The 12,213-nt window shown below is 41.8% G+C and overlaps 1 protein-coding gene across 2 annotated transcripts in view; it reads right to left on the reverse strand.

Annotated features, from left to right (window-relative positions):
• creb3l2 (cAMP responsive element binding protein 3-like 2) overlaps nt 1-12,213 on the reverse strand; it is a 43,446-nt gene that overhangs the window by 24,692 nt on the left and 6,541 nt on the right. The gene's annotated exons all lie outside the window — the stretch shown is intronic.

Here is a 12,213-nt window from a genome sequence, read left to right on the forward strand (position 1 = left end):
ATTTCACCGGAACACATTGAATCAATCCAAGAGGTTTGTTAATTTGCAGTACAAGATATTAAAAGGTACGGGGGCGGAGCTGCAGTCGCTCTACCGCACCGTTGTGATGAAAAGAGAGCTGAGGAAGGCGAAGCTCTGGATCTACCGGTCAGTCCTGGTTCCTACCCTCACCTGTGGTCATGAAAGCTGGGTCAGGACCCAAAGAACCAGATCGCGGGTACAAGCGGCCGAAATGTGTTTCCACATGAGGGGGGCTGGAGTCTCCCTTAGAGAGAGGGGGAGAAGTTCAGCATCCGTGAGGAACTCGGAGTAGAGCCGCTGCTCCTTTGCGTTGAAAGGAGCCAGTTGAGGTGGTTCAGGATCATCTGGTAAGGATGAACCCTGGGCGCCTCCCTAGGGAGGTGTTCCAGGCACGTCCAGCTGGGAGGAGGCCTCGGGGAAGACCCAGAACCAGGTGGAGAGATTAGATCTCCACACTGGCCTGGGAACGCCTCAGGATCCCCCAGTTAGAGCTGGTTAATGTGGCCCGGGAAAGGGAAGTTTGGGGTCCCCTGCTAAAGCTGCTGCCCCCTCGACCCGACCCCGGATAAGAGGCTGAAGATGAGATGAGATGGGATGAGATGAGATGCCCACACTAGGCTGTAAAAAAGATTGTCTTGATGGTCCCTGAACTTTGTTAGGTTCAAGTGTAGCCTCCGTTGTGTTTGGAACGTTAGCGTGTCAGTGTAGCATAATCTTATTTGCACCACATTAGCCTCGCATTGCTTCTCCTCGGCCCTGTGAGAGCATTGTCCCGCTGCACGAGTTCACACTGTGGGACAGAGGGAAAAACTCTCTTAGACTGATCACAACTGGACGGCGCTCAACAAAACAGCTTTCTACCCGTGGGAACGCTAACTTCACCCGGAAAAGGTTACTCTACTAAGCTACAACAGTAAATAACAAACCCTGCATTCGTTTCTGGTTCAAAATTAGATTCTTGCAGCTGTTTCTTGTTCCCTGTAGCCATGATGCTACGATACGAATTACAGAATAGATAGCAGAGGAGAAACGTACTACACATCCTACCAGGCACAGGCCCAGGGACCCAGACAGGCAGGGGCCCTGATGCTGCTGAAAAATGATCACAAGATGCAAAACCACCGCAAAAAAAAGATGCAAAATGACTGAAAATAGATGTAAAACTGCCTCAAAAAGATGCAAAATGAGTAAAAATAGATGCAAAACCACCACAAAAAGATGCAAAATGACTAAAAATAGATGCAAAACCACCACAAAAAGATGCAAAATGACTAAAAATAGATGCAAAACCACCACAAAAAGATGCAAAATGACTAAAAATAGATGCAAAACCACCACAAAAGGTGCAAAATGACTAAAAATAGATGCAAAACCACCACAAAAAGATGCAAAATGACTGAAAATAGATGTAAAACTGCCTCAAAAAGATGCAAAATGAGTAAAAATAGATGCAAAACCACCACAAAAAGATGCAAAATGACTAAAAATAGATGCAAAACCACCACAAAAGGTGCAAAATGACTAAACATAGATGCAAAACCACCACAAAAAGATGCAAAATGACTAAAAATAGATGCAAAACCACCACAAAAAGATGCAAAATGACTTAAAATAGAGAAAATGACTAAAAATAGACGCAAAATTACTAAAAATAGATGCAAAACCACCACAAAAAGATGGAAAATAACTTAAATAGATGCAAAACCACCACAAAAAGATGCAAAATGACTTAAAATGGATGCAAAACCAGCACAAAAAGATGCAAAATGACTAAAAATAGATGCAAAACCACCACAAAAAGATGCAAAACGACTAAAAATAGATGCAAAACCACCACAAAAAGATGCAAAATGACTAAAAATAGATGCAAAGACATACAAAACAGTGAAAAACGGACATAAAACAACCACAAAAAGACGTAAACTCACTACAAAACCACTTAAAGTAGCAATACATCCATGACTGCATGACGTTCGATACCCTACAGTGTCTGTTTTCACTCAGGGATCTCTGGAGGACCACGAGTGTCCGGACCAACACAGGGTGTGTGTGCTCAAACACACGCAGCTGATAACAAAAACACATCTCCGTAGAACAACATTAGTCTGCATTAGATAGCCCTGACGGTGAACAGGACCGTACATCACTGAGACCTGAGGCTGTGGCGTTGATTTGTGTCGGCTTAACGAGACAAATCTCAGGCCTTGGAGGTTCTCGCAGCCTTATCAGGAGGAGGGGGGGTGGGGGGGTGGGGGGGGGGGGGGGGGGGCTGCAGGAGGCGAGCCCAGCACCAAGGCTTCACGTCTGGGCTGAGCACTAACAGGCTGCAGCTTTTACGTGTGACACCATCGTTTCCAAACACACCGCTTCCCAAGTCTGCGCCGCTGCACGCAGACACACAAACGCGCGCCTGTCTCGTTGACATCATTCGTTCCGTAATGTCTCATCCGCGCCGTGGCGTGAGTGAGTGACCTCGCCTCGCAGAAATGTACAAAGAGAGAGGGGGGGGGGGGGGGAGACTTGAGCCGGTTCTCACAGGAGTAAAAAGCTCACCGCACACACTCTCTCTCTCCTGACCCCGATTCTCGACATGGATACGGAGAGCTCCAATTGCCAACGTTATCTAGCGATGGAGGAAAAAGGCGAGCGGTTACGGGAAGAAGAGAAAGGGCGAATAACCTCCTGGAAACCCAAGAAGGTCGACCTGACACGATTAGACTCATTATATAACAAAGAGAATAATGTGTTGCAGCAGTAATCGCTCCCCACACCTGTTCCCCGCGAGCTCTCAGGTGGATGCTTCACCCGCCCAGCCCTGCAGGCAGATTCTCCTCTCTGAGCCGGGGTCATAGGTCACAGGCACCAGATACTTCAGTCACACACAGGACGTGTAAGAGAAGTGGACGTACTGTAGCTACTGTGACTCTTTGAAGCTCTGAGGCGTCACCTTCTTGTGTTTTGGACCCAGAAGTCACCGTATTATTACATCAGATCTCCTGACCCACGACAAACCTCACACTTCTGGCTGCTTTAAGCGTCTTTGCTGCTCAGAATGACGTGACTGCGTATGAATAAGACACCTAAAGTCAAAGAGTTTATTTTTTTTAGTGGTATTATGGTCATTCTGTTTCTCTTTGTGCTCATTTACATCCATTTTTAGTTGTTTTGTACGTCTTTGTGATGGTTTTGAACCTATTTAGTCATTTTGCATCTTTTTCTGGTGGTTTTGCATCTATTTTTAGTCATTTTGCATCTTTTTGTGGTGGTTTTGCATCTATTTTTAGTCATTTTGCATCTTTTTGTGGTGGTTTTGCATCTATTTTTAGTCATTTTGCATCTTTTTGCATCTCTTTATAGTCATTTTGCATCTTTTTGTGGTGGTTTTGAATCTATTTTTAGTCCTTTTGCATCTTTTTGCATCTCTTTATAGTCATTTTGCATCTTTTTGTGGTGGTTTTGCATCTATTTTGAGTTATTTAGCATCTTTTTGTGGTGATTTTACATCTATTTTTAGTCATTTTGAATCTTTTTGTGGTGGTTTTGCATCTATTTTTAGTCATTTTGAATCTTTTTGTGGTGGTTTTGCATCTATTTTTAGTCATTTTGCATCTTTTTGTGGTGGTTTTGCATCTATTTTGACTCATTTTGCATCTTTTTGTGGTGGTTTTGCATCTTTTTTTAGAACATTTTCATCTTGCATGCATGCATTAAGTGAAACCCCATGTTTTTGGGCGTCGTTGGAGAGTTCATCTAACATCATGATCTACATGCATATAAAAAAATGAAATTAGTACATTTAAAAGCTCCTACATACACAACATAACAGCATCTGTCTTGACATTATGGTATATTTGACTTCTTTCTTAAACAGAACTGTGTCGGGGGTGGCGTGAGGGTTAACGGATGTAAACAACAGGATGTGAGAGAGAATAACAGTGAAGGCGTGACATCAAGCAGGGCTGCGAGTGTTTACTCTCCACCCACTGAGAGAGGACAGGGATACATAAACACACAACGTCTCAATGTGACAGGAGAAATCTCAGCAGATCCATTAAAAACCGTAAAAGTCCATTTCCTGTTTAACAACCTCCACTTTTCCTTCTTCATCCTCATTAACGTATTAAAAGAAGTCAGAACGAATGCAGAGCCACGACCGGACGAAACATCCTGAGTCTCCGTTCAAGCCTATGACTCAGGGATTAGAGTGCATGTGTGTGTGTGTGTGTGTGTGTGTGTGTGTGTGTGTGTGTGTGTGTGTGTGTGTGTGTGTGTGTGTGTGTGTGTGTGTGTGTGTGTGACGTCAGACGGTAAAGAAAAACAGACCCACAAGATGACAAATGGAAAATGGTCTCATTCTCTCCTCCTGTAGGTCCCCCTTCTTGTAAAATCCCCCCCCCCCTCCTAGTCCGGCTGCTGGAGCTTCCCAAAAGTTCAAAATCACACACACATACACACACACACACACACACACGAACACACACACACAGTAACAGCCTTGCTCTGTCACTGACCGATCAACCCCCACTCTTCCCACGTCCAAACACACTCACTGCCCCTCCAGATGTTACACAATGACTTCACCAGGGCTCCACTGTAAATACCAGTACTTTAGTCTGATCTACTTTTATTTTATAAACTTTCGCTCAACAAACAGCTGATGGAAACATTTTTACTCTGGAAATTCACTTCACAACTGAACCGAAACACCGTTAGACCCAGACGTCTCACATATTTGTGGCAACTGCGAACTTCTCTGTTAACTTCTCCTTTATCTTTATCTTTATGTGGACATGTGTCTTTGTCTTCACCACGTAAAACTACCTAAAATCACACAATCCTTATGAAATACATGCTGATCCGACTGTTGAACAGTGCAACTTGTTCTCAGCAGCAGGTTCGTAGGAAAGGTTCTGCACTAACATTCATGTGATCTCTTATGAAAGTGTGAAGGGAAATCAGCCACGAGACGGCGACGGGCAGGAAGTGGACTGGGAAACGGTCGCTTTTGGTGTTGGTTCGGTTAAGGCACCAAAACCACCGCTACGTGACTGGGTTTAGCCAACGGGCGTTTAGCGTTAGGCATGAAAACCACTTGGTTGGGAATAAAAAAAGGTTGTGGTTTGGTTGAGTAAGTCCAGGATGAACAGCGACGGGAAACAAACCCAAAGTCCTGTGTGTGTTTTACCGTCTAATAATACGTTTCCTGCTTTTAATCCGTAAAACACACACACAAAATAAATACATGGGAAATGCACAAATTACTGCTCAGTACTTTAAGTTGTTATATGTACGAAAACTGCACGAGAGCAGCCTGAAAAATGACACCACCGGCGTTTAAATTGGTCCCTGTGAGACTGACTTTCACGTCTTCCACGTTGCTTTACGGCACAAAGGAAGAGGAAAGCGTCGGAGTTGTGCCTGAACTCATGAACTACTTCAGTCTTACCTTTCAAAATAAAAGCCCACATAACACATAACATTACAGCTCATCACTACGAGTACTCATGGCTTGAGTAAATGACTAAAAATAGATGAAAAAAACACCAAAAAAGATGCAAAATGACTGAAAATAAATCCAAAACCACCAGAAAAAGATGCAAAATGACTAAAAATAAATGCAAAACCACCACAAAAAGATGCAAAATGACTAAAAATAGATGCAAAACCACGACAAATAGATGCAAAATGACAAAAAAATAGATGCAAAACCACCACAAAAAGATGCAAAATGACTAAAAATAGATGCAAAACCACCACAAATAGATGCAAAATGACTAAAAAATAGATGCAAAACCACCACAAAAAGATGCCAAATCGACAAAAAATAGATGCAAAGACGTACAATATGCTAATAAAATGACAACATGGAGGCTTCATAGTCTGAACAAAGACGGCTAACCACCACTTCATTCTTACCTTTCACAATAAAAGCCCACATAACACATAACGTTACAGCTTTAGTAAAAGTAGGAATGCAACAGTGTAGAAAGACTCAAAATGTGCTTACAGGGCTAATTTAAATTACTTTATACACTGCTGTGTCACTTAGCTTATGACAATACATCTTATTTTATTTGTAATAAGAATCTTTAAAGTTATTAGTGGAGTAAAAAGTATAATGTTTGTATTTGTGTTAAAAGCGTCAGAGTTTATTAAAGTAATCATAATAAAGGGATAAATGTTGGTGACATGTCGTCAAATCACTGTTTGTGAACGCTCTGGACTTCCTGTCCTCAAACACAGCTGATGAGTGTGTTTGAGTCAAAAACAAGCACAGCTGTGTGTGTGTGTGTGTGTGTGTGTGTGTGTGTGTGTGTGTGTGTGTGTGTGTTATAAAATGGGTCAACACACACATGAATAACTTTTTCCATCCCTGCACTGTAACACTGACCGGTCATCAAGTCCCATTAAACACACACAGAAAGACACACACACACACACGCACACACACACACACACACACACACACACACACACACACACACACACACACACACACACACACACACACACACACACACACACACACACACACACACACACACACACACACACACACACACACACACACACACACACACACACACACACACACACACACAACCTCCCTCACCTCTTCCAGTTTTTCCAGCTCTTTTTCATCCTGTTTTAAGTGATTTTACTTTTCTATGAGGTCTTTTTATGTCTTTGTGCTTGTTTTAATGTCTATTTTATGTAATTTTGCATCTATTTTTAGTGATTTGACTTTTCTGTGGGGTCTTTTTATCTCTTTAGTTTTGTTTTAATGCCTATATCTAGTCATTTTACATCGATTTTTATTAATTTTACACTTCTATGAGGTCTTTTTGGCTCCTTTCGCTCGTTTTAACGTCTATTTTATGTTATTTTGCATCTATTTTAAGTGGTTTTACTTTTCTGTGGGGTCTTTTTGCCTCCTTGCGCTTGTTTTAACGTCTATATTTAGTCATTTGACATCTATTTCCAGTGGTTTTACATTTCTATAGGGTCTTTTTATGTCTTTGCGCTTGTTTTAATGTTGATTTTATGTTATTTTGCATTTATTTTAAGTGGTTTTACTTATCTATGGTGTCTTTTTATCTCTTTAGTTTTCTTTTAATGCCTATATTTAGTCATTTTACATCTATTGTTAGTGGTTTTACTTTCCTATAGGGTCTTTTTGTCACTTTGTGCTTTTTTAAATGTCTATTTTAAGTCATTTTGCATTTCCCTGTAATCATTTTGAGTCATTTGTAGTTGATATGTTGGTTTTTGTGTATGTTTTTTGATGTTTTTGCATCTACTCTCAGTCATTTAGCAGCTCTTTGTGGTCGTTGGGTGTTGTTTTATCTTACCTTTGCCCCTCTGGGCCCCTGGGCCTGAGCCCGGGAGGCCCGTTGCTGATCTGCCTGTGACTCGATATGAGAAGTGTCCTAGTTGGTGTAATATTGTACGAACCTGCTGATACGATTTCACACTATAAATAAAGTAAATTGCCTTGATCATTTTGTTTTAAAAAGCCATTTTAGCACCAAAGCAAAGCAGTGAGGACGCCGCCTCAGAGGAAGGAAGAGGAACTCATGCCAACAGTCTCCTCTTGAGTGTGTTTGTCTGGTTGTTCACCCCCGAACATTTGTTGTCAAGATCAGTAAAGAGCTCATTTCCACTGCAAGACTCCTCCTCCTGTGGGATTCTGGGTAAAAACTAGTTCAATGCTGATCTCGAGAACCCCGTAGAGATCGTTTTTTAATCCCTGGAAAAGGCAAACACTCTGGGAAACTTGTCTGGGCGTGCCCCTGATCCTAATTCCTGCGTTAAAGCGGAGCTCTCTGAGGCGGATGCTTGCCAAGTAGAGGCATGCTTGAATGTCAAGTCATACACACACACACACAGAGACACACACACACACACACACACACTGAACTTTGCATGGATGAATGAGCTAGTTCATGTCTCTTGCAATGAAAAGGTTCATGTAAGAGAAAAGGTGGGATGGAGAGTCGTCCTTTTAGGGGAATGCAGACGCGTCGGCCATGTTTGATTTGGGCCAGTTTGGGTTTTTAAATGTTAAAAAACCACGACCGGACTTAAAGAGTAATTCCGGCGTAAAATCAACTATAAACGGAGAAATCCGGGAGAGTCGCTAACAGCCGGACGTGGCTAACAGTGATTAGCTCGGGGCAGTACGGTGAAGCTGAAGATGGTTTCAGCCGATTGTCTGTCACATGCCAGACTTGTCCTCAAAGCAATGTCAGTTAAAAGCAACTGGACGTTTCACCTCTCATCCAAGAGGCTTCATCAGTTCATGTACGCATCTGACCAGGCTGGGACTGGACCAGGACCAGGACCAGGACCAGGACCAGGACCAGGACCAGGACCAGGACCAGGACCAGGACCAGACTGGGACATTGTTAGACACGGCGGAGGACGTCTTCTATACACACTTCTCTCTTTTTTGGGTGGAAACTCACATTTTAGACCTTTTTAGTGGAAGTTGGTGACAAAGGCACTTTCTGTAGCGAAACAGTCGAGTTCAGACGGTTCACTGAGTGTCCCAGCCTGGTCCTGGTCCTGGTCCTGGTCCTGGTCCTGGTCCTGGTCCAGTCCCAGCCTGGTCAGATGCGTACATGAACTGATGAAGCCTCTTGGATGAGAGGTGAAACGTCTTCCTAGACAAAGAACCAAGTCCAGTTGCTTTTGACTGAAGTTGCTTTGAGGAGAACGACGACCTGGACACATGAGAACATTCAGCGGCTTATGCCAGACTTGTCTTTATCAGTATGCATTTGAAAGTGCAGACAAAAACTGGACCATGTGCTGCTAAGAGGAGCTGATTTTCCGCCCAAATTGGCCCAAATCCAAGCCAGACAGACAGCCCACATTTAATCCTCTCACTCTGAGTGAACCGACTGAACTCGACTGTTTCGCTACAGAAAGTGCCTTTGTCACCAACTTCCACTAAAAAGGTCTAAAATTTGAGTTTCCAGACCCAAAAAAGAGAGAAATGTGTATAGAAGACGTCCTCCGCCGTGTCTAACGTGGGACCAGAGGGAGTGTTGAGCGTGGAAATGTCTCAAAACGTTAAATAAAAAGACTTTAAAAGCAGATATAAGAGAAAAAGTAAGATAGTTCACAAAGAAAGAAGAGTCAGGGAGAGAAACAATGAGGTTAAGAAGAGGAAGAAGAAGAGAAGACAGAAGTTTCTGGCATGTTGGACAGGAGCCGACTCGTCCCGACTCCAGCTGGACCCGGAGGAGCGAGGGATGAGGAGGAGCGCTGGAACGACGGGGGAAAGGTTAACTGGACAGAGGAAAGGAAGGAGACGCATCTCTCTTAAACCGGTCTTTGATTGCGCACTTTGAGTCAGGATACGAGCTGCAACATCCACATAAAGAACCTCAAAGTCGAGCGCGTCTCACAGCGCGCACACCTCACTGTTTAATAAGCGGTTTAAAGGCTTTCGACACTTTGATGTTTCCAGCGCCGAAGAGCCCCGAAAACTACACACTAAATATGGAAATTCTGTTGATTCTGCAGCTTTAAAGCCTACAGCATGGATACTTCTTTATGAATTACCCCAAAACTATAAACGTTAGCTCAAAATTCAACCTTTAGCATCATTTAAAAGTGACTTAGCTGCATTTCCACCAGGCTGCATTGGTAGAAAAACTGCCTCCAGGGTAATTTCAGGGCTTGGTGTATGAACCACTCGCAGGGATATTAAGCCCACACCCTGCTAACCACACACACAAGCTCACACACATCCATTTAAAACCTTTTATGGTGCCTAAAGCAAGAACCAGAGGGGGCAGATCAGGGACCGGGGAAATGCAGAATCGAGACAGACAGAGGGGGTAAATTTAGCTCTGCCTCCCAGAAAGAAGGCTCCTGTGGATTTTCTATAATGATCCCTCACACGCTGATTGCTACCTTCGCTTTGCTCTCCAATGGCCGCCCGCCTGCCCGCCTGTCCGCCCGCCTGCCTTTCCAAACTTGAGTCCACTTTCATAGTCTGCAGAAAAGTTGCATCAGATTTGTAAAAAAAAAAAGGGAAAACGTGTCCTCCATGTGCACGCCATGTGTAGGGAGACTTTCTAAAGCCAGAAAGAGTTCAAGTCAGGAAGGCGGCCCCGGTTAAAGCGACGTACAGAAGTACATCAGAAACAGATACTGTTACATTTGCCAAATATTTTACTGCTGGAAAGACCTCAGAAGAAGCGTTTAGATCCTAAAACGTGTATAAATCGGGTCAAAATGTCACAAAGTTTGAAAATGTTGTCATTTTTCATCCTTTTTTGAAGTGATTTTACTGTTCTGTGGGGTCTTTTTGTCTCTTTGCGCTTGTTTTAATATATATTTTATGTAATTTTGAATCTTTTTTTAATTGATTTAACATTTCTATGAGGTCTTTTTGTCTCTTTGCGCTTGTTTTAATGTCTATTTTATGTAATTTTGCATCTATTTTTATTGATTTTACACTAAGTATAAAGTAAGTTTGTGTTCAGCCTTTCCCTTTAAAACTAAAACAGTGTAGGGATGATTAAGCTAATTCTGCATTAAAACAATATGTTTTTAAAGTTTAAACCTGTCATATAAAATGTAGACGACTCTGCCTGGACCAGATTTAACTTTTACAAAAATTAACATCACAACAGGTCGAACAAAACCTATTATTTAACATCACCTCTCTCTAAAACAGCATCTACACCTGCTAGCTTAGCTACTGCTAGTAGCTTTCCCAGGCTAACATGAAGAGTTCTGCATGCAATCAAATTATATAGATACACATTCATTCCTAGTAGTATATTAAAATTACATATCACTTATAGGTGTAATGATGTTTTAGTCAAGACCAAAAGTAATCACAGAATAGCCCTGTGGATTAGCTATTTTAGCTAACTGCGTACTTCCACAGCAACTTGTCGGCTAACCAAACTAGCTGCATCAACCGTTTTGTTCTATATGCGTTAATCATGTATTAACATATTAATATGTTTCATTATCAAAGTACGATATTTAAATAATGACATGTGTAAATGGGATCTTAGTAAGACCAAACGTAAACTAAGTTTTTAGCCCCGTAGCTATATTAGCTAACTGTTTCTAATGCTGGGTCCAATTTGTCTGTTAACCAAACTAGCTGTATCAGACAAATCTGGAATTGATAACTAATTTTAAATAAATCACATCTTAGCGTGTAGCAACATTGAGAAACTAAACAATTAACTAACAAAGCTAAGAGTCTTATCATTTTGGTATGGAACTAGCGTCAGCATGCTAATATGCTCAAAAATCACAAAGCTAACACGCTAATGCTACGCAGGTATGATCCATGTTTAACATTTTAGTTTATTGTAATAAGCATACTAAGATTAGCAACCATGCAACCATGCTTTAACTTGATGATTTCCAACTTTTGACATTTTAAATTAGACAAGTTTAACTGCGTTAAATTAAAGTATAAGTGTAAGCGTACAACTCTAACTTTAGGATATTTCTTTTACACATCTTGACTTTAAATGTACATCGTCCACTGGGAGCCTCTTCTGTCACCGTCGTTCATAACGCTGATTACTCTCAAACAAAGTTGTCCGCCCAGCCGACTTCATGGGGACACTTTAATGAAGTTTAATAAATAATTTGCTGCAGCATGTTTTACAACTCTCAGTCAACCAACCTGAAGATCCGGCACCACACCTGCAGTAATAACACTGCGTGCTTCATTATCATACACAGGTGCGTTCCTTTAAGCTGCCTGACATTTGTCCCACAGCTTTAATCACTTGTCAGAGTTCAATTGTTCATCCAGAAACATCAGATATATAATAATAAATAATGGTAATAACTGACAGGGAACGAGAGGATGGCTACTTTGGATACTTTGAGTACATTTATGCTTTTGTAATGCAGGAATTTTTGTACTTTTAAGTGTGGTATTAGTGTTTTTATAAGTGAAACGGCTGGAACGTGAGCGGCACTGAAATAAATAAAGATAACAGAGACACTTGACCTTTGATTGGCCGTAAATGTGACTATCGTAAATGTGATTATCTCATTATTACTTCATTACTTTATACTTTTTATATCTACATATAAACTGTGGCTGCTGTGTGTGTGTGTGTGTGTGTGTGTGTGTGTGTGTGTGTGTGTGTGTGTGTGTGTGTGTGTGTGTGCGTGTGTGTGTGTGTGCCCTAA

This window comes from Echiichthys vipera, assembly GCF_963691815.1.
Source record: "Echiichthys vipera genome assembly, chromosome: 20".
Taxonomy (NCBI): Eukaryota; Metazoa; Chordata; class Actinopteri; order Perciformes; family Trachinidae; genus Echiichthys; species Echiichthys vipera.